This window comes from Cupressus sempervirens, chromosome 9 (genome assembly GCF_028749045.1).
Source record: "Cupressus sempervirens isolate cs-2001-9-10 chromosome 9, ASM2874904v1, whole genome shotgun sequence".
Lineage (NCBI taxonomy): Eukaryota > Viridiplantae > Streptophyta > Pinopsida > Cupressales > Cupressaceae > Cupressus > Cupressus sempervirens.
Window position 1 is genome coordinate 807,652,725 of NC_143126.1, and position 25,014 is coordinate 807,677,738.

Below are 25,014 nucleotides of genomic sequence, written 5' to 3' on the forward strand. Positions count from 1 at the left end.
AATAGATTCTCAAAAGATTCACAAAATTCAACAATTAGAACCCTTAGAAATTCTTTCCTTGATGAGTGAATAAACTTTCAAAGGAATGCATAAATACAAAGAAACAATACAAAAGCTCCAACATATTTGACTTTCATTTACCATACAGAACTATGTTTAAATGATGAATTTTCTAAAAGTGTGCATAGTGAATATCATTTTTAAAAATGAAAATAAACATAAAAATAATCAAATTCGTTATTTCATTATAAAGAAAATAGAATTTAATAATAAGAATATTTTTTAAACATATGATAACTTAGAACATGAATCTTATATATGATCAATATTTTTAAATTTAAATAAATACTAATACTCTTTTATTTATTTATTTAATGTGTCTTTAGAGAAATAATATTTTTCTCCTTTTTAACTCAACTTCATAAAATAGTGGCCTAGCTTAGTTGGCAAGAGATTTGAGTGGTAAAGTATGAGATCATAAGATCTAGCATCCTCCTAGTTCACATGATATCGAAGGGTGTGTTACACCAACGCCACTAGTCACATTAAAATGTTTATCTAATGCATTGCAGTTTATAAGGGGTTCTATGCTTGATTTAGACCATAAATTATTATTATTATTTTTAAAATATTTTATAAAATTTAACATATTTTCTACTTAGATTACACATTCATTTTTTTAATATCTTTTTTTTCCTAATTGCTAAAAGTATAATTTTCTCAATGCAGGAACGTATACTTCAAGAGGATGGAAAAGGGAAATGGGAAAAGACTTGTTATGTGCCTACAAAAGTAGATGCATTGGTGGTTGCATTTAGAAAATGGCTGAAATGATATTCTATTGGTGGAATTCCTTGGGGAGAGAAGTTCAATGATACACTTCCATCCACCCCTCCAAAAGAACAATTAATGGACAGGTAGACTTCTATGTTTTTTATAGAATATATGATATCATTATTTATTGAAAAACATAAAGAAGGTATAATTTATAATTTTATGGGTTTTAAAAATAAATGTCTTTTGACTCTTTCTTGAACATTGTTTATTCTTGTTTAGTATATTTTATACTTTTTATGTGTTTCTTCCAACTCAATTATTTTAGTCTGATATATATATATATATATATATATATATATATATATAAGTGTATTCATGTAATTGTTATGTGTTTGTATGTATATAAATACAAATATATGTATATGTATATATACACATAAACATACACACACACATATATATTTGTGTGTGTGTATATGATATGTGTATATATCTATTATATATAGAAGTGTATGTGTATAATTATTATGTGTGTGTATTTATACACAAACAGATGGATATGTATATATAAATATACATATACATACATATATTTATATATACATATACACATACACACACATATATACATAGATATATGCATACATATATATGTGTGTGTATGTATGTATATATGTATATATTTATGTGTGTATATGTGTGTGTGTGTGTGTATACACACATATATATGTATCTATCTATGTATATATATATATATATATATATATGTATATATATATGTATATATATATATATATGTATATATATATGTATATGTATATATATAGATACATACATACATACATACATACATATGCATATACAGAAACACATATACATATGTATACATATATGTATGTATGTATCTATATATATGCATGTAAATATATGTATGTATATATGTAAGAAATTTAAATTTTCTTTTATGATAGAGAGAGATCTCTAACTTAGAGCCTTTTCTCCTTTGGACTCTCCTAAGGCCACTATACTAGCTTTCTTAGGGTTCCCAAAATGACCCTACCCAAGAGGAATCCTTCTCCTAGTTCCCCCTTTCAACTAGATCTCTCCTACCAAGTTATCTCTTCAAATACTCTATCCTTTCACCTCGAACTCAACTTTCTAAGTTAAACCTCTAACACATCATGGCCATGTTCATCTAGAAATGGATGGATGGATGGAATTGAAAACTACCATTCAACCCAATCTTGCATTATTGTGTTCATACCATCCATAGTTTATCTACCAATCTCATAAAACTGTTAGAAATAGCGCTACTAGCCTTTTAGGCCTAATTAGGTCTCCTAATGAGGTTTTTTATGAATAACTCAAAAACTTGTCAAGCAAGCCCCCAAATCAATAAACTTTCCAAATATTTTTTTTAAGCACTCAAGGATTTTTAGGGTTTCAGACCCCCAACTTGTACTATACAACTAATCCCTAGAAATAGGCCTTAAAAAAGGGTTACATGCATGTTTGAACTACAATGTCTTCTATTGATTCAAACCCTCAAAAAATAGACTCAAAATTCCCTCTCCTTTGTCATATACATTCTTTGAAGATTCCTCTACACATTCATAAATTTGGATTATCCTTGCCAATCCCTCAAGCCCTTCATCCATTCATTGTTCACACTATTGCTCCTGCCAAGAATAGCAGAACTCGCATAGGGCTTAGTAATAAAATAGCATACCTATATACGATGGGCCCAAATTTAATATGCACATTATTTATAGTGTTCCATAACATATTCCAAAAGGTCATATATCTCCCACCACGGATTTTCATGCTAGGGGCATTAAGGCCTCCTACTATGTATGGACTAGAGAAGAAGTCACAGAAAGGGGAATTTATTTACACCAATTTAAAAAAATACTCTATTCCTATAGGAGCACACCAAGAAACTAGAAAAAGACACCATATGAAACCATGCAAAGAAAATTCTCAATTCAATCCATTAACATGTTGATACTTGAGTTGTAAGATGACTGTAACTGAAAATACAAGAAATCTGATTAGTTTGATTATGCAAAATAAAATGTACAATTTGAAAACCTTGATCTCATACCTTGGATGGTCTTAAATTCCTCCATTATGTGTTCTTCAGCTGACAAAAACTGACCCACAATCAATTCTTACCTCTTTTGCACATTCTTGTCAAATGTTACCATGACAACATTGCAAAGTTGCAATGTTGTCATTGACAACTTTTGCAACTTTGTCAATTTGATAATTTTACAACTCATATTCCACAAAAATAGGTGTAGATTGACTTAAGATGAATATCTAAGCATAAATAACACACTTCCATGCTATTTCACACATTTTGAGTTTAATTTGACTCTTTAACCCAATTTTGCCCTAGATGACAACTTTTGGCATACATTGAAAAAATTTTGCACACACACAAAAGTGACACTAAAAAAATTCTAACACATCCTTCACACCTACTTTGAGTCCTTATTCATCAGTAACTTGGCTATGGTCACTTACAAGAAAAAAAAAAGTTAGGGTTTATCTTAAAACCCTAGGATCTCCTACACCATTTTAATAACTTATATTTTTCATAAAGAAAATTATTATATTTTAGTCAAAAAATATTGTTGAAAGTATATATAGGACCTTGTAAAACACATATTCATATAATGTTCAATTGTAGTTTTCATTAACTAGAAAGAAGAAACTAAAAATAATAAAATAAGAATTACAATACATTAGCATGGTGTAACATAAATAATGTGATTAGAAAGACAATAAAGGGTTCTATAATGCTTCCCTAATGCACCATTTAACCAATCCTTCATTATGTTGGAAGTAAGATGACCTATTGATCTTAAGTGATACTTAAGATTTCCAACTAATTATAGTGATCCTTTAGTCTAATTGAATATTAAGTAGGGAGATGTGATTGAATGAGGCAAGATAGAGGGCTATAAAGGATGAAGAAAAGTTTCAAGATGCATAGATTAACCAAAATAAACTCAATGGAGTTGCTAGAAATGAGGTTCAAAGGATATAACTAATATATAAAATCATTTTAAAGTTGTTCTAGAGGGAATAGGTCACCTAGACCAACCTATTGTTGATCTCAGATTGGTTTTTACAAGTGAGTGTCTATACACTTAAGTCATTTACTTATTTCATGTCGAACAAGTAGTAAATGCCAAGCACAACATGTATAAGTTAGAGCATGCCAAGTCAACAGTGAGTGTCAAGTCACTCAAGTGTCGAGCAGACAATATATGCCAAGTGATTCAGGGGCTGAGCAAGTAGTTTATGCCAAGTCATTCAGATGCCAAGTCACAATATTGAAATTGGTATATGTTGAGCATCAGAGACTTTAGATGCCAAGTAACACAGTTTTTTCATAGTTGTTTGTATTGGCACAAACTACTATGTAAACCATTTTTATCTAACTTATAGATTGAATTATGATATTTTGGTGATAAGAATGAATCTTAAGTTGGAATCCCTATGCATTACAAGCATCCAATCAGGTAAAGGGAAGGTTTAAGTGACAATATGGGTGAATCATGGTCATTGATTCATACCTAAACCTAAGTCACCTAGGTCTTCTTAAGGAGGAAAAACCCTAAACTTCTTGTAAGTATGAAAGAGAATGTATGAATGATAAAGGAGAGTTTTGCATGTACAAACCAAGACATTCATGGTGACCAAGGTATTATGATCTAAAATTGCATTAAAAAATCAGTTAAAAGAGGATAGAAGAAGGAAACAATAAATAATAGAGAGACATTTGATCAAGAAGGATCAAGAATACATCAGTTTAGAGGTGATCTATCATCAAGAAACAAAGTTCCAACTGCATGATCAATGCTGAGACATTCTAATAGGTGAATCAGTTAAATCTCTTAATAGAGTAGTCCTAATAGGCTATATTAAAATCCTCTATCAAGGTGCTTACTTTATTGTGAGGTGAAGTCCTTTAACAAGGCACACTTTTAACAGGGTGTTGAAATCCTTTAACAGGATAGACCTTTCACAAGGTAGATCATGTTTCATGATCAAACATTGTAACCTTCATTGGATACACTTTATTACTATAGTAGTGAAGATTTGTGGGTGTCATCCCCACCCCAATTTTACTTTCTCATTGGAGGGTTTCTAGGTAATCATATCTGGTGTCATATATGTGTGAATGCTTATTTGTTTGCATGCTTAAATAGATATACATGCTTTACATGATATTTAAATTTACTTGTTGAATGTATGAGATGTATGTGTGGTGAATGTTTTATGGGTCAAAGTTTAAAGCATTGATTCACCCCCACAAAAGTTTATCTTTGCTATTGTAATTCTAACAATTGGTATCAAAGCTTTGTTCTCTGAAAGTGAAGCTTTGTAACTTTGAGGAAAGATCTTGGAAATGGAAGTCTACAAGTTGAGAAATATTATTGAGAACTAGGAGATTGACATGCATCTCATTCTACATTATTTGAATGAAGCAAGAGAAGATTTAAAGAAATATTTAAAGAGAAGGAAGGAAATTGCTATTAAGGAGAATGACACACAATACAAAGAGGTAGACACTAATAAGGTATTTGCAAATGGAGACTCCAATGAATTTGATACAGCAGTTGCAAATCTAATAGAAAAGAAAAAAACCCTAGCTAAAGAAATCATAAATCTCAAGTTAGAGAAAGAATCACAAGCCATACTACTATGTGAGGTAATTGAACAAAAAAGGAAAGCTATAAAAGACAAAGCCATGATTGAAGATGACAAAAGAGTTTTGACTAGAAGATTGGAAAAGAAATCATTAGAAGTAACTAGGATTGCTAACATGCAATTGTATACTTTGGGTCAAATAATGAATGCCAACTATGAATTAAATGCCAAGGACATTGAGATAACAACATTAAAGTTGCAAAATGAGAAATTGAGAAATGACCTAAAAAGGGAAAAGGAATTTGCTAAAAACTTTAATAAACCTAGTGAAGCCATCAAATACTTTGAACAATTGATGGGATCCCCTAGATCCAAAAATGATATGTTTGGATTGGGATACACAAGTATTGAAGAAGAAGAATCATCCAAAAGTACTGAAGAAAGGAGTAACAAAGGTAAGAATTCCAAACCTACTTGTCATAGTTGTGGTACAAAAGGACATACTACCAATATATGCAAGAGAAAGACTATAAATTAGAATGTTAAGCAAAAAAGCATGGGTCACTATCATAAGTGCAACAAAAAAGGTCATCAAGGACATGAATGAAAAACTAAGACCATGCACACTCAAAGATTTGAAGGATATTGTTATAACTATTAGAATTATGGACATAGAGCTTTTGAGTGCAGATCCAAACCCATGTGGTCATCAAACAGAAAAACAAAGGTAAATAACAATGGCAACTTTAAAGATAACAGATTTCCACAATCCATTATAATGAGATTCCTACTTCCAGGTAAGATTGTGTGATAGTTTTTTGCATCAAAATTTCAGATCATACTCAATGATCCATCATCACGATGAGAGTGCTAAGAATGTGATCATTGAGTATGATCCGAAATGTTGATGCAAAAAAATATCACACAATCTTACCCAGAAGCAGGAATCTCAATGAAAACTTTAATAATTGGTATTATAATACAAGGTATAGTTTCCACTACTATCAAGAGTATGGAAATATTCCTAAGAATTGTATAAGAACACACTTCAGGAGTGACTACAAAAGGTGGTTGAGTCAAACCACATGCTTTAACTATTTGAAGATTGGTCACATCAATTGATATTGTCCAACAAGGTCAAAGGCACCAAGTTGTGAGTTCAATAAAGGAAAAGGCAAGGAAGATATTGAAAATTTCAAAAATGAAATGAACAAGACATGGAAGAAAAAGGAGGATTGCAACACATCAAGTGGAGAAGGGATCACTTCACCCAATGGGTCAGGTGATCAAACCTTATCAAACTAAGTAATCAAGAGGTATGTGGGACTGATGTTCAAAATTTGTACCATACATTAGTTCAAAAAGATTTAGTTATGAAAAGATTACATAAGCATGAATAGCGATGCAAAGTGTTATTAGGAATAAAAAAAAAATCTTTAAGATTTTCATGTTACTACCCAGCATGAAAATTTTCCTATGATTGCTAAGTGAAATGATAGAGGATGCCAAGCTAACAGAATGGTTAGTTGTAGTCAAGCTCCTAATGGTTACCGAATGAATGGAAATGCTAGTGGATGTCAAGTGAGCCAAAAATTAGTTGGTGTTGAGCTTATAGTTTTGTAGGCACTTAACATTAATTTTAGTATTTCAAAGTGGTATTTGATCAATTTATGCTCATTTAACATCATTCAAAATCAAGAGAGCTAGAAGAGCTAAATCTGATCTATAAATTTCATTTGAATTGTTTGTAGGAGATTTGAACAACTATTCAACATCATTTCATTAGATTTTGCAAGGTATTTATCATGTGCCGAGATATGTTGTTTCTAATTTTGTAAACCCTAGTTTTTTAAAATGGCATCTAGTTCTTCAAAAGAAAAAGGTGTAGATGGAAAAGAGGTTTTAAATGTTTAGTTCGTTAGCAACGATGTAAAACAACCTATTTTCAAGGTCATTCTAAACATAGCATACAAACAAGATCCCTTTGGTGCATTATCTATGATACCACCACAAGTTTTAATGATATAGGATGTCAAAAAAATGTTATAATTGTATGATTGGCAGTATTGGTATATGGAAATTAGATAAGCATATGGAAAACTACGTGAAAATGAAGGGAAGAATTCAAGACTATAGAAAAGAAAGGGTTAACTCATGGCCTATATTTCCCTAATGTTTTTGAAACTGAATGGATCAAGATAATTTTGAGTAGAATTCATTATAGTTTAGTGTGATTAGATAATGGTCCAATCAAAATCACAAAGAGAATAATCCATAGGGTAATAGGGTATCCAACCCTAGATCAGCCAAAGACTATGAGAAGTTCAAAAAAGTCATTGAAAAGAACATAGTAGCTATGTAGAATAAGAGGGGAATGACCATAGACACTATCATAGATCCTCTAATAGATTTTGCAGTAAGCGTAATTGCACATAAGTTTTTCCAATCAAGTAGATTGTATAGTATACCCTACATTATAGTAGATATGGGGTACAATATTGTGAAGGATAATACATATGATCTTGCCAAGCTATAGTTACTACGATTAATTGAAAACCTAGGAGCAATAAGGAAAATAAAGAGTGCTCAAAGTAAATTTGGATATATTTTAATATGTATCTTCTTTTATGTTCAGAACACATTTGGTATTATGGCATGGAAGACAAATAGGTCTATCGTAGTTCAAATAGGAGAGTCCATTAAACAATTAGGTGAAAATTTTGAGTCGATAATGACTAGCTATTTTGAGGATTTCAAACAAGCCATGAAGAAGAGATTAAGAATTCTAGTATCATTAGTGGAAAAACATTATGATGATTTTTGTTTCCTAGTTGATGTTGATTACACATTTGTTCAAGTAGAGATTCCAAAAGTAAGATTGCTAAGGCCATTAGGTTATGAAATTAATGTTGATGAGGCCTCTGCAGCAATAACAACATTACTTGCAAAAGAAATAGACAAAGATGTCAAAGAATTTGGTAACTATGAGATGACCAAGTCTAAGATTAATATTGAGTTAAAGACTACCTTTTTCATAAAATAAGAAGGATAAACTAGTAAAGAAACTAAAAGAAAAATTTGGTGAAGGTGCCGAGTAGGAAGATGAAGAGGAAGAAGACACTCAGATTCAAGCACCACTTGCATTAACACAAGGAAAGGGTGAAGATCAACAAGAAGAAGAAATAGAAACTATAGAAGGTGTTAAGGAAGAAGAAGTTGAGGAAGCACCTATTCCTACTGATCAGAAGAAGAGAAAGGCTAAGGCACAAGTAGTGACAAGACCTAAGAAGGTTGTTAAACCAAGCCAGCCCAAACCTTCAACACCTACTACAAGGGTTAGTACACATGTCATTGCACAAAAGGCTAAAGAGAAAGCCAAACCTATAGATAAAGAAGGTGGAGCATATAAAAGAACAAGGAGAAAATACATTGCTCAAGCTAAAACTGATAAGGAAAGAACTAAATTTGATGACAACAGCCAATTCTAAGTGGTGAGTCATAATCCATCTTTAGATCTAAACAACTTATGTGAGAATATAAGAAATAATATTGACTTGTTAGATTTCTCTCACATTGATTTTGAAAATCTTGGAAAAGTTGAGAAGAATCAAGTGGAGGAGGCAATATATGCCATGATGGCGACTTTCAAGAAAGCTCCACTAGAGATTACCAACTCCATACCTAAAAGCCTATATGAAAGAGTTGAGAAAAAATGGAACTATTGTTTAAATACTGAAAGGAAAATTAGAGAAATTTCCCGCACTCAAGTTATTTCTAAACTTAGCAAAGCATAGATAGCTAAAGCCATAAAGAAATATGTTGTTAGATTTGTTCCTAAATATAGAGCATTCAACATATTACAAAATAACATAGAAGATGTTGTAAGGAAGACTACATAGATGTGAAAAATTATATATTGGCTAGCTATAGTTAAAGTAGGAGAACAAGAGCCTATTAAGCTTAAATATGATGAAGATGATGACAATAATGAATGCACAATTGAGGGAGGTACTGAAATGAATGTAAATAATCAGGCAACAACTGAGAAAGAGCAACAACAAGAACAAAGTTTACAAGATACACAAATGATGAATGCCAACCCTCCACAAATAACAAGTGTAAGTACTGAAACTATCACAGTAAAGGATTTTTCTAATCTCACTATTTAGAACATCAATCCCCCAACATAGGAAGACTTGAAAAAGATACTTCATCAATGTACACTATAGGCTAAATTGTGTGACAACCTTGCATTGGTGAGTGTACATGAACTTCAAAAATTAGTGACTAAAACTACAAGGGAGGAGGTGAAAACAAAAGAACCACCTATAATCACCCCTCAAGTCACTAGTTTACAATCTTTAGAAAATGTACTAGAAGTTGCACCAAAGAAGGTTGAGACAATTGGAGAGGATAAAGTAAAAACTCAAGTCACTAGTGAAACACAAAGTCAAATAGGTTAGATAGATTAATCTACACCTATAGTACAAGTTTAAAGTGTAATCCAAAGCAATAAGGTAAAGAAGGACAATCTTGAAGAGACTTGAGTTGACACCCAAGCTAAAGGAGCTAGTAGCAATTCAAGCACTAGTAACTTTACCAAAATATGGCATTCCTTCCAGTCAAACTCTTCAAAGGCCAAGCATAGATGAAACAACTTTTCAATTCTCAATGCTGAGTCCAAGTTCATCTAAGGTAGAAGAGGTCATAACCTATGGAGATGTTAGCCTAGATAAAGAAATTATATTGCCAAAATTTGATCTCTGCAACAATAAAAATTGAGTAGATGGGTTTACTTCAAGAAGCCTTGGATAGAAAGAAACATCAAGAACTACTTAGAAGGGAGCATAGGTAGAAGCAAGATTTACTTGATATTAAAGACATCTTATTGGATGTATTTAGTCTGCCTACTCCATATGAAACCAAGCCACTTATTGAACAATTGGCTAACATAGTGGAAAAGGTAAGTGATGCAGACATTGATATCAATGCAAAATTATTAGAATCGTCTAAAAAGAACTTTTAAAGTAAAGTAAATGAAAAGATATCTAGTGACATAGCACTTACCCAAGTTGTGTTGGAAACTAAGATAGAAAGTGTGAAGAAGGTACTTGAGAACATTTTCTCTCTGTACAAAAAACTATGTAATCTTACAATCTTCACACAAGAGACAAGGAATCACATCTTGAGCTTGGAAAGATAAATGAATTCATTAGGTACAAAATTACTCATGACTCCAACTCAAAGTAAGAAGCATTTTAGGACCATATTATAAACCCAGAGTTAGTTACCAACACTATCTATAGATGAAGCCAACATTAGGGCTAAACTAATAAGCATCCAGACTACATTGACTCCTCACATGGAAATTTTGCACAAGGAGTTAGGCTATGCAGAAACTCTTATGAAGAAAGACCCCAATCTTTCTAAATTAGATGAGCTAGTACACCTTGTTGCTAACTTGGCCATCAAAATTAAGTCTTTGGAGGTAGCTTGTGACAATTAGGATGTCACTCTTAAGATTATTCTCAAGGTCCATAAATCCTTTTTGGATAGACACACTATTAGTGTATGATCCATTGACATTAGTGTCAAAAAGGAGGAGATATAGAAAGAACTTAGGGGGAGTAAGAGCATGAGAAAGTAAGCAAAGAATAGCAAGCAAGTAAAAGAGTAACAACTGAGGCACATCTACTTAGTAGGAGTAACATTTTGAGTACAAAACTAGATCAAACAACTCAAGGGGAGTTATAAGATTTTGAGGTATAATTTGTTGCAAAATTTTGATATTTTGAATTTTTTTATAGAAACCAAATAAGAGTTATGTTATGCTCATAAGAATAAAAGCATTAATGCATGACCTAGTAGATTGTTGATCTCAGATTGGTTTTGACAAGTGAGTGTCTATACACTTAAGTCATTTACTTAGTTCATGTTGAACAAGTAGTATATGCTGAGCACATGTATAAGTTAGAGAATGTTGAGTCAACAGTGAGTGCCAACTCACTTAAGTGTCAAGTAGACAATATATGTTGAGTGATTTAGGAGCTAAGAAAGTAGTGCATGCTGAGTTATTTAGATGCCAAGTCATAGTATTGAAATCAGTATATGTCAAGCATTAGAGATTTTAGATGTTGAGTAACACTATTTTTTCATAGTTGTTTCTATTGTCACAAACTACTATGTAAACTAATTTTGAGCCAACTTATAGATTGAATTACAATATTTTGTTGATAAGGGTGAATCTTAAGTTGGAATCGCTATGCATTACATGCATCTAATCAAATAAAGGGAAGGTTTAAGTTGTAGTATGGGTGAATTACATTTGTTGATTCATACCTAAACCTAAGTCACCTAGGTCTTCTTAAGGAGGACAAACCCTAGACTTCTTGTGGGTGTGAAAGGGAATGTATGAATGATAAAGGAGAGTTTTGCATGCACACACTAGGACATTCATGGTGACCAATGTATTATGATTTAAAATTGCATTGCATAATCAGTTAAAGGAGAACAAAAGAAGGAAATAGTGAACAACAGAGAGATTTTTTATCAAGAAGGATCAAGAATACATCAGTTTAGGGGTGATCTATCATCAAGAAACAAAGTGCTAACCATAGGATCAATGCTGAGACATTCTAATAGGTAAATTAGTTAAATATCTTAATGGATTGATCCTAACATGTATTAAAATCCTCTAACAAGGTGCTTACTTTATTGTGAGTTGAAGTCCTTTAACAATGCACACTTTTAACAGGGTGTTAAAATCCTTTAACAGGGTAAGACCTAACCATCTTTGTAAGCCTTTAATAGGGCAGACCTTTCACAAGGTAGATCATGTTTCATGATCAAACATTGTAACCTTCATTGGATACACTTTATTACTCTAGTAGTGAAGATTTGTGGGTGTCATCCCCACCCCAATTTTACCTTCTCATTGGAGGGTTTATGGGTAATCAAATTTGGTGTCATATATGTGTAAATGCTTATTTGTTTCCATGCTTTAAACATACATGCTTTACATGATATATCAATTTACTTATTAAATGTATGAGATGGATGTGTGGTGAATATTTTATGGGTCAAAGTTTAAAGAACTGATTCACCCCTCTCCCCCACCCACCTCTCAGAAGTTTATCTTTCCTATTGTAATTCCAACACCTATTCCTTACAACTTTGAAGGGTTGCAATTGCAAATTATCTGTAGGGTTCCAAAATTTCTAGATCTAATCCATTACAAATGCAATCTAAGCTGTTAGTATCAAGAAAAACTAAGAGGTGGTGTGAATAAGCGTAGTATAAATTATAATAAACTAAACCATTTACCATAATTACATAAAACCATTGAAATGATAAAGCATAAAAGGGTGCATCCCTTAATACCAAAAACACACAATAGGAAATAGAGAAACAAGAACATTTTTTTAAGAAATGGAAATGGGCTTCTTATTATCTCCAAAAATATGGAATTACAAAATTTAAAAATACAATATGCAAAGCCATATGGGTTCCTTCCTTACAACATTGAACAAGACAAAGGTACAAATCACTACTTAGAATTGCTCTAGTCAACCCACCAGCCTTCCTTATATATGCATTTTCCACCTCCTAGGAAGGTTCTAGACATTTAGCCCTAACTCTTGAGGCCAAAAAACCTAAAATTGTATTACTTTATTACACTTTATTACATAGAATCAGCTCAAGAAAATTTGCAATTATGTTTTTGGGAAACACAACTTTTGGAGACCATAACTTTCAAAATATTGAATCAATTGACTATTATAACCCTTTTTAGAAATGTCAACTTTTTTTCTACAATGGCTAATTTCACAAGCATCCATATCTTAAGGTTTGACCTCATTTCAGAGCCATTTAGGCCTTTAGAATTGAGCTTGAAATTTTTATACCAAAAATCTGCAATAACTTCACCAATACATATAATATGGCAATGAAACTCATTTGGTAGGCTGATATATCTAAGACAAACCTCCTCTTATGAAATTAGAACATTATAAGTGCACATAACCAACTTACTAAAAATAGTCAACTTCCTCAAATAGAAACTCAACACTGAAATAAATTTTATTGAAAAAATAAAAATAGAAATATTTTTGGGTGATGTAAGCTTGCCCTTAGACCTAGGATGCTCCTGCATCAAAAAGTAATGTACTTACAATAAGAGAACTCATAAAACCATATTTTTTCTTGAGGAAACCTGTCCAAGGGAGAACCCCAATGGTTATTATAGCAATAAGATGATACACTAATCTAAAAATATCCTTCTTAGAGGACCTAACCCTATTAGGAGTCATTACATTACATGTAGTACATAAGTATATGTTAGGAGAGAAGACCTTGTTAAAGGTTTACAAATTTGTTAGGAGTTGAGAGAACAAAATGGATCTCATTTCTTGAGGGTGAAGGTTATATACACCTTCTAGAATCGCTATCCAATACAAAGAAAGTTATTACATCAAAAGAGTGAACTATACATAGCATCACAACTCTTGATTAGTTTCTAAGAATCTTGCATCTTCTTTGATCTAAAATCCAACATCAAGGCTTGCATATTACATCTATATGTCCTTGCATACTGAAAAGACTTCCCTTTATACCCTTAAAATTCTTTAATTTAGCCAACTTCACTAAAACTTTGCAACTCATGTCCATTCATTTATTGATGTAGGAGCATCCTGGGTTGACATGTTATCCTACTCATTTGTTTTCATTTTGTCACTTGTTGCTGAGTTTTAGTCACCTTCGAGTTGCAGCAACTGTCAAGTGCTAATGATTTTGCAGTTTAAGTCAAGTTGAGGTTATCTTATGTCATGTTAACACTTGGGTTAGTGTGTTATCTCATCTCACTTTGTAGTGTGTGTCAAGTGCTAATGATTTTGCAGTTTAAGTCAAGTTGAGGTTATCTTATGTCATGTTAACACTTGGGTTAGTGTGTTATCTCATCTCACTTTGTAGTGTGTGTCGAGTTCCACAATGTGTGCCAAGATATTCTTCATGTATTGAGTTACCTAGTATATGCTAAGTGACCCTTCATGTGTCAAGTTATCCTATTGATTCCAAGCATTAGTATTTTTTATGTGTTTTCTACATTTTTGGTGTGGGCCAACTTGAAGGATTATTTCTAATTGGCACATTCATAATAAGATCTTTTTTTGGGATGTGTCTAGACCATTGTTGGGTCAACCTTTCTATTATGTAATAATCTAAAATAATCTACAAGTCATTTTGGCAAGTATAAATAGAGTGTTTAGGCTTAGAGTTAGAGTAGTTCTAAGGGTAGATTGGAGGGAGTCTAGAGCCGAATGTGAAAGTTTGGAAAGTTTGTTGCACATGTGTCTAAAAGTGTGAATTTGAAGCTGGATCTTAGATCTTGAATATATTTTGTATTTGGCCGCAACCCAGAAGGTCTTACAGCTAGGCATGTATGCTAATCATTTGATGAATCAATAAATGATTATTGTTCTCTCTCTTTATAGTGTTATTCTCTTGGTGTGTTTTCTTCTATTGTGTTAACTCTACAAGATTGGTTTGGATTGCTAGGTGTGCCTTTGGCCCTAGTCTTTCTTTCCCTTCTTGTGTCAGGCAGTATCAAAGTGCAATTGTTCCTAAGTGTACAGGTAGATTGCCAAATTGTGAGGCAATCTATACCAAGACCTTGGATCATGTAGAACCCTAATTCAGATTTGGTTATAGGGTTGTAGATCTATGGATTTTACCTATAACTTGTAGAGTGTTACGATCTTGTAGCAACCTAATTTGTAAAGATTGTTAATGGCAGGGGAAATGTTGATAATGTTATGTTAGATGTATTGAGACAAATTACAGCTAGATTAGATTCTATGGAGACAACCCAGAGGAGGGGATAACATCTTGAGGATGTGAGTGATGATGAGTGATAGCACCAAACCTTAATCTGAAACTTGAAGAAGATCAAGATGAGGAAAGATTGTCAAGAGTATTGTCTAGGGCACATTCAAAGCTTGTTGTTGAAGTTTTTTCTTATGATGGAAAGTTGGATACCAATGACATGTTGGATCAGATCTTTGATATGGAGAAGTTCTTTGAGTATGAAAATACTCCTGACAATAGGAAGGTAAAGATTGTAGTTACAAGGCTAAAAGGTCATGCTTCACTATGGTGGGGGCATTTGCAAATTGATAGACAAAGGAGAGGAAAGGAGAAGATCTGAACTTGGCTAAAAATGGTGAACAAGGTAAAGAACATATTCCTTCCTACTGATTACAAAGTTAGCTTATTGAGAAATCTGCAAAATTTGAGACAAAAAGACATGACTATGAAAGAGTATACTGAGGAATTCTATAGATTGGATATCAGATCTTGACAAGTGGATGATGATGATGTTGAGAAAATTGCAAGGTACATAAATGGACTGAGATCTGGAATTCAAGATGAGATAAGTTTTGTGAAATTAGAAGGTGTAGAAGAAGCATATAAATATACCTTGAAAGTTGAGGAAATCTTGACAAAGAAGCATGAACAAAGCAAAAGAGGTAGAGGTGGTAGATTGTAGAGAGGCAAAGCTAGATCTTATGGTGAAGGTAGTAGATCTGATAGTTATGTGCAAGATAAAGGAAAATTTGAATGGAAGAATGATGACAAAGACAAGACAGAGTGGAAAGGTGGTAGTTCATACTGAGGAGCTACTAGTTCTTACTGAGGAAGAGGTAATTCTTATCCTAGAGGTGTTTTTCATGGTAATTGTTTCAGATGTGGTAAAGAAGGGCATATATCTTTTTGAATGTAGATCTTCTAAAAGTGGGAAAAATAATAGAAATGTTGTGATTCAAGAGGACATTGGGAGTTCACCAAGTGGACCTGAGGCTAGAGAAAATTTTATGCTGAGAAGAATCTTATGTAATAAGGGAAGTGATGTGGAATCTATCCTTAGAAGAAATCTTTTCAAGACTAGATGTAAGATGGATGAAAAATGCTACAAGGTGATCATTGATAGTGGAAGTTCAACAAATTTGGCATCAAAAGAGTTGGTTACAAAGTTGTAGTTGCAGAGGCTAAAGCATCCTAAACCCTATCATATTTCATGGATCAAACATGAGCATAAAATATTGGTAAGTGAGAAATGCATTGTGAAGTTCAAGATTGGACATTACTTTGATGAAGTGTTGTGTGATATTATGCCTATGAATTATTGTCATATTTTGTTGGGTAGACCTTGGCAATATGATAGATATGTTGTACATGATAGAAGATTGAATCAATATACTCTTTGGGTGGATTGGAAGAAGAAAATATTCCTGCCTTTGATTGAATGTCTAGATGAGATTAACTGTACTACAATAAAAGTTTACATGGTTAATGGAAAGCAATTTGAAAAAGAAGTGAAGAAGAATCAAATTTTTTTTTTTATAATTCCTAGAGGATCGAGTGTTACTCATAATGATCGAATGATAGCTGATAATGGTAGCCAACTACCAAAAGAAATTACAAAATTATTGAATGAGTATAAAGAGATTGTTGCTAAGGATATTCTTGATGGTTTACCACTAGTGAAAAGCATAAGTCATTGCATGGATCTGACTCTTGGAGCTAGTTTGCCGAACAAAGCACCATATAGATTGACACCTATAGACAATGAAGAACTTAACAGAAAAGTGCATGAATTTTTGGAGAAGGGTTTAATCAGAGAAATTTTGAATCCATGTGTTGTAGCTATTGTATTATCACCTAAGAAGAATGGAGAATGGAGAACGTGGACTGATTCTAGTGCTATTAACAAGATCACAGTGAAATATAGGTTTCCTATACTAAGGATGGATGACATAATGAATTGTTTGAGTGGAGCAAAGTATCTTACCAAGATTGATTTGAAGAGTGGCTATCATCAGATCAAAATTAGAGAAGATGATGAATGGAAGACTACTTTCAAGACAAAAGATGGTTTGTATGAATGGTTGGTTATGCTTTTTGGTTTGATTAATGCACCTAGTACTTTCATGAGGTTGATGAATGAAGTTCTAAAAGATTCTTGGTTAAGTTTGTGATTATTTATTTGGATGATATTCTGATATTCAATAAGACTAAACAAGAACATATTGAGCATGTTAGACAAGTATTGCAGAGATTGAAAGAGGAGAAGTTGCTGATTAATCTGAAAAAGTGTTCTTTTATGCAAGAGGAGATTGTGTATTTGGCATTTTTGATTTTAGCTAATGGTTTGAGAATGGATTCAGAGAAGGTTAATTTTGGAATGGCCTACACCTGAGAATATGGGTGAGGTAAGATCATTTCATCGTTTGGCTAGTTTTTACAAAAAGTTTATAAAGAATTTCAACGTTGTTTGAAATGTTATGACTGAGTCAATGAGAGGAGATAAAAAGGAATTCAAGTGGACACATGGAGTTGATAAGATTTTTGAGACTTTGAAATAAAAGGTTGTTGAGTTACCTATATTAGCTTTGCTTGATTTCAATAAGGTATTTCAAGTTGAATGTGATGAAAGTGGTAGCGCAATAGGAGTTATATTAAGTCAATAAGGTAAACCTATTGCTTTCTTTAGTGAGAAGTTTAATGATGCTAAAAGAAAGTATTTTGTGCATGATCAAGAGTTTTATGCTTTTGTTCAAGATTTGAAGAAGTGAGGACATTATTTTATTCCTAAGGAGTTTATGTTGTATACTGATCGTAAAACTTTACAGTACTTGGGAAATTAACATAAATTGAATCAAAGACATATGAAGTGGGTTAAGTATTTGCAAAGTTTTGCATTTTTGATTAAGCATAAGAGTGGAGTTACTAAAAGAGTTGTTGATGCATTGAGTAGAAGACATTCTTTATTGACTAAAACGAAGGTTGAAGTTCTTGGTTTTGAGGAAATGAAAGATTCATATGATGCTAATCCTATTTTTTCTAAGGCAAAGAGAGAGTGTAGAGCACCAAATCTAATAGATTACATTAGTAAGTATGATGAATATTTTATTCAAGAAGGTATGTTGTTCAAAGATATTCAGTTGTGCATTCCTAGAAGTTCTATGAAGCTGAATTTGATTAAGGAAAAGCATAGTGGTGGATTGGCTAGACATTTTCAAATTGATAAGACATTGAGTTTTCTGAAAGAGAAGCATTATTGGCCATAGATGTATAAGGATATTCAGAAATTTGTGAAGAGTTGTGGAGTTTATCAAGTTGCAAAAGGAGTAAGTCAAAATACTAGATTATATACATCTATTTTTATTCCTGAGAAACCTTGGAGTGACATTGTATCACCTAATCTAGTAGTGTAAAATGAATACTAACTATTAAATGAAAGCATGTACAAAACTAAATAATTAACACTTAAGATAGGACCAAGGTTATCACCACAAAAGGAAGCAAGCCAAGAATGGTAGGCTCCTTATGGTATGACCCATGATGAAGTGGATATGTCCCTGATGGTAGGGGATGTATGCTCATGTGCTCAAGCTTCCAAAGGATGGGGGTTTTTACCAAGTGTGTGTATGGATGAGGGTTTCAAACAATGGAGGTATGGAGGGATTTCAGCATTATAATGATATTTTGGTAGTTTTTAGGCTCTCAAAATAGCATTATAACTTTGCATGAAAGGTGGATGATATTTTTGAAGGGATAGGGTTTCATTTATAGGCCAAGGGGTAGAAAGATGGATGGTCAAGATGCAAGGATGACAAAATAGTGAGGGAGGTTCAAGATGCACTCAAAGGGGAGCACATGGATTGTGCTTGTTTAGAGCCAATAGGAAAGTGACACTTGTCACAAGGAGGATGAGTGTGAGAGGATATGATAAGGGTTGGTCAAAGGAGTAAAGAGGGAGGTTGAGTATGTAAGAGGGATGTAAGAGTCATAAAGGGGGATGTAAGAGTCATAAATGTTGGAGGGTCAGGGTGAGAATGAGTTTGTTGACTTTAGCTTGGGTTAGCAAGTCTTAACCTTTTCTTAAAGTTGTGCACATTTTTAGGAGGGGGATTACGATTAGCTTAGAAAGGGGGTTAGGTTTTAAGTGGTTTAGCTTTGATAGGATGGGTTAGTTGGGTGGCTAAGTGAGGTTAGTATCAGTGAATGGGTTGGATTAGGAGTAAAGTTTGGTCTTAGGGATGTTTTAGGGATGTGGGATTAAATTAAATAAATTTTGAGAATTTATTTAATTTAATAAAGGAATAGGGATTTAATTGATAATTTGATTTTGGGTTATCATTTGATTTTATCAATTGGACTATAGTTAATTAAACTAATTAATTAACTAGGGGGTGATGATTAATTAATTAAATAATAAATATTTAATCAGTAATATCCTAGGAGATGACTAAATATGATTACCTATTGATGTAATTAGATTTAGGTGTCTATATTTTGCCACTCTTTGACATAGTGTTGAAACAACACTATTTCAAAGAAGCTCGAATATAAACAATGTGAAGAAGACTACTTAAAGCAACATGGTTGCCCTAGTTTTGAGTAGAAGAGGAGAGAATGGACTAGGTGATGCCCCCTCAAGAAGGTGGCAAGAAAAGAAAATGAGGCACGAAGGCTTCTTGAAAAAATTACAGTAAGACGGGGGGATAAGAGGACACAGAAGAGGGAAAAACAGGTAAAAAGGAGGATAAATGGCAACAAGGAGGGTGGTGTGTTTTTGGGGGTAGCCTTAGGTGGGAATGCTTTCCCACAATATCAACATGTCCAAAATATGTCTAGAATAGATTCTTAAGTGAATCACATACATAACAACCATTTGGTGAGATGCCACAGACCCATTTACAACCCTCTTAGTTAAAGCTTCTCAATTTTTATCCATAGTATGTTCATTCACAGTGCAAGGGAAACAACATCCTTCAAGATTACTCACCATTATGCTCCCTTGGTAGAGGCATAAGGCCACTTGGGTTTCATCTCCAAGGGTCATTGTTCCCATAGAAGGGGAACTTCTATTTGCTATGCCTTGAAGATTGATGTGTATCATTTATTGATCAACTCTTGTATCAACTCACCTCTTCGATTAAAGGGACATATTACACTAGAATTAGGAGACACCAAGTTGTGGACTGTTGAATAGCATATTGCAACTAAAAAATTTGACCTTAGGGATAAATCATGTGTTTGAATTGAGTTTTTTGTGCTCAAGAGCTATGAAAAACATTTGTAAAATATACACAATTCTATGTTTATTATCAAATCCTTTTGCTAAAGAGATCATTTGTTTATCTTTCTCAAAGTTGCTTTGTCCTTTGAGAAACCGTTTGCTCATAAATCCCTCATATCAAAAGAATCCCATCTTTGTTATTTTAGAAAGTAGTTGTTGGCAAGTCCATTCACAATAACTTTTGTCTTGTTGGTTCAACTTTCCCTTTTGTCCAAAGTTATACTTGTTCCCTCAAAACAAAAAACCACTAAGCAAGTCCTAATTATAAAACCTTTTTCCTTAAACCAAAAAATTTTTCCTTTTTCAAAATATCCTTGTTACCTATCCTACTTGACTAACAATAGCACATTTTATCTTTGAAAGAACCCATCTTTTCATATATAAGTAGTTGTTAACAAGTCTATTCGCAACAATGTTTTGTCTCCTTGGTTGTTCAAAACTATACGTGTTGTCTCAAAACCACACTACCTAGCAAAATCCAGTTACAAACAAACCCTTTGTAAATCCAAAAGTTTTCTCTTTTCAAAATATCCTTGTTACTTACACTACCTGACCAAAATAACACTTTTGTCTTCAAAACAAATACTCCTTACTCTTGACCAAAGGATTATTAGCAAGATCATTCACAACAAATCCTAAAGCCTAATTTTTCCTGCTTCACTTAATGTTACCATTATTTTTAGAAACTTAGCTATTTCTCAATTGACTTATGTTGCCAACCCAAGGTCAAAAGGTATACTTAGCATAGTCACTGCCTATAAAGCCCCATAGTTGCGATCAAATCTCTTGGGGTTATCTCATGTCAGGCCAACCCAAGACTAAGTTCAAAAAGGCTAAACTTTCACAAATACTGGTTTACAAGGAAATAGACACAGAACACAAAAAACATACCCCCAACCCAAGGATTTCTAAGCTAGACCAAATTGAGAAAGATGGTGCAGACATTGCATTACAAACTGAGTGGGATTACAAAATTTAGAACCTAACTCTCTGACGAGGTGTCAACCATAGCTTTATCAACTACTCTAGTGTTACTCACTCTGATTAGGTCTTTCTTTTTCCACACACACTTGTGCATTTATTTCCTCATAGGCTTAGTCTTTCATGTAAGAGCCGCCACCTCCCCCCCCCCCCCCATACAAGCATTTGAAATAGGATCACCTCCTCCCATTTTTGCATCAACCTTAGGTTTTCAAAGAATCCTCCACATGCATCATTAAAACCTAGTACCTTCCACCGTTTACTCACTCACTTAGAAACATTTAGTAATATCATTTCTTTAAAAAACTTTGTTTCCCTAAAAATAATTTCTATCCATCTCACCATCATAGTTATCCTTGAAACTAAGCATTTTCTCAAATAAGCTCTCACTTGTGTCCCGCATCACCTTGAGCCAAAGGTTGGGTTACATACTTGATCCTTCTATATCTCTCAAGAAAAATAGACATTTGGCTACCTTAGGGTTTGATATGATCACTACATTGTTCAAGATCACATTTAAGGGAAACACAATCTCCTTCATTTAGTATCATATCATTTTTCTATGCCACCCTTAGGTAAAAGCCAAATCACATCTTAGCAAACTAGTTTACCCTAGTCACACTTAGGCAAATCCCTTCATCATATACACTTAGTATCATCCTTCTTGCATTCTATCCTTAGAAAAATTAGTATTTCATGCCACCGACCACATGTTTTGATAAGAACACATAGAAAAAGAAGGATATGGATCCTAGTCATAGTAGTAGTGCAACTCAAGTTCAGAGCTACCACATAGTCTCTATGACACCACCTGATCCTCCACCACAACTCTCTGAAGACACAGGTTTTGCTATAGATATTGATGTTTTCATGAACCAACCTAGCCATGTGACCATTGTTAATGCCATCATAGATTGGAATAAGGAAACCATCATGAAAAATTTCTTAAGGGACAATTTTGGTGCCTTTGAGTTTGGCCGCCCACCACCTCCCCATATTGTGGATCCTGCACATCCCTTGTTTGGGTGGAAACCACCATTCATAGGGTCATCTGACCCTTTTGATCCTTTCTCCTCACCCACCAATGGATACCAACCACCATAGATAGAACCTACACACTCGAATATACCCTCAACCTAGGTGACTGCTCCCATTCCTCAAAACACCCATCCCATCCTCACTCAACCCTTAGTACATACTACATCTCAACCAACCCCAAGTGTATCATCTGCATCTACTTCCACCACTCATCTCCTTGCTTCACAAAATCCTCCTTTTGCATCCAACAACACTACATTTTCCCTTCCATCTCATAACACATCTAGTCCAATTACTACTAGAATACTACCACTAGGGTCAAATACCTCATCTTCCATTCCACTCAACATAACTATCAATCCCTTTGTTACTAGCCAAAATACTTCTTCTTCATTTCCTCTAGGACCTTGGGGTGTTACTATTGCACAAGGGCCTACCACTAGCCTCCCCTTTAACACTACATCCATGTCCATGCCTCAGACACTTTCATCCCTCACTTTGCAAAGCTATTCTCTACCACCCCTCACCAACTATTTTTCTATGCCACCCTTAGGTAAAAGCCAAATCACCCCTCTACTGTAATTCCCTTCTATGAATACTTTTCCTCATATTAATTACCTTTCCAATATTAATACTTAGTTTCTCTCTCAAGCAGAAGCACAACCAACATATATTGGGCAAAGTATACATTCCTAGAGCATGGCCCAAGCATTGCCAGCACTACCACCCTTTCAAACACAATCATCACATAAACAATATGCTCAAGTATCTACACAGAATTATCTAGTAGGGAAACAACCTCATACTTACCAGTCCCATCCATAGTCTACCTAGAAAATGCAACAATATGCACAGCAACCCATGGTATCAATCCCACTAGTTGTGCAACCTATTTTTCCACAAACACTGTATGATAGTCAGGGTTTTCCATATCAATCTTCAACATCTGTTATGTATCCCACACTGGGGGCACATGGACCAGGGGCATCTGCTCCCCCACCTATAAATTTTGAATGGGAGGAAATGAAAAATGCTCTCAAGGCCCTCAAAGATGGGGCAGATTCCAAAACTTTTAAATTTGAAAATAATTTCCCATATCCATTTGACAAAACCATCACAATGACACCATTTCCTAAACACTTTGATATCACCAAGTTTGATAAATTTAGGGGGAAAAGTGATCCAGTCATGCATGTCAAAGAGTTCTATATGCATTGACAAGAAGTGGCCTATAATGATGTATTCCTCATGTGATTTTTTCTAAAAAGCTTAGGAGGACTAGCCCTAGAGTGGTTCTGTCAAATCCCCTGGGGTACCATTAAAACCTTTGTGGATCTTTCTAAAGACTTTGTTTCTCAATATGCTCATCTTGTCAAAATTGAGTTATCTATAGTAGACTTAGTTCATACCAAGAAAAAAGGAGGAGAAAGCATTGCAGAATACTTACAATGTTCGCAAACCCTCATAACTAGGATCTCATGTACCATCCTAGAACATCATCTTGTCAAAATGTTCATAAAAAATGCACATCCTAGTCTTGCCCATCACATGGTTATGAATTTTTTGCAAACATACAAAGACATTAAGGAAAAAGGGATGGGGCTTGAACAAGGGCTCATCAAGGATGATGTCATCAAACTTTACAAAGAAAACACCCAAGACTGAGGTCTAAGCAATGACAAAACATAGTATTGGAATAAAAACAAAATTATGATGATAGATGGCATCACTGACACCCAAAATGTTCATATCATTGGGGCAACTACCAACATCCCCACCACATTTTGGCAAGAACAACTTTATCAACAACAACTCCCTATATATCAACAACCACCTATGTAACACAATCAACAAGTACCTGCCCATCACAATCAAACCAATGCCATCACACTTTCAGCTAGACCTAAACCACATGTTCAAAGACAACCATGCCTATACACCCCATTAGGGAAGCCCGTTGATGCAATATTTGAAAAACTAGCCAAGGATAACCTTATTCAATATTTGTAGACACAACCCTTGGAACCTAATCAGTCTAGAGCATCTTGGTATAAGGATAATGAGTTCTACAAATTCTATCATGTTAAAGGACATACCACCCTTAAGTGCATGCAACTCAAAGATTATGTCCAAGACCTTATTGACCAAAAAGAGATCACAATAGGGGTAGAAGCTTCACCCAATGCAAGGTTGATGATATATCAAAATGCTTTTCCTCCTCATAACATAAACATAGGAAAAGCACTTATGAACACTCCTGTCAACAAACCAAACAATGCTCAAAATAAATAAGGTGATAACCGAGATAAGTCTCAAAACTATACCTTAGCATATTTGGACTATGGGAGCCTCATCAAATGCATATCACAAGTTGAGTTGTCTATTAATGTTATAAACATCAAAGGCCTAGA

The 25,014-nt window shown here is 33.8% G+C and overlaps 1 pseudogene across 1 annotated transcript in view; it reads left to right on the forward strand.

Moving 5' to 3' along the window:
* The window catches only part of LOC149541159 (protochlorophyllide-dependent translocon component 52, chloroplastic-like), a 154,905-nt pseudogene that overhangs the window by 78,767 nt on the left and 51,124 nt on the right, over nt 1-25,014 (forward strand). Inside the window, exon 6 of the transcript XR_016356484.1 lies at nt 730-917. The product of XR_016356484.1 is annotated as a protochlorophyllide-dependent translocon component 52, chloroplastic-like (transcript). The remainder of the gene's footprint in view (nt 1-729; nt 918-25,014) is intronic.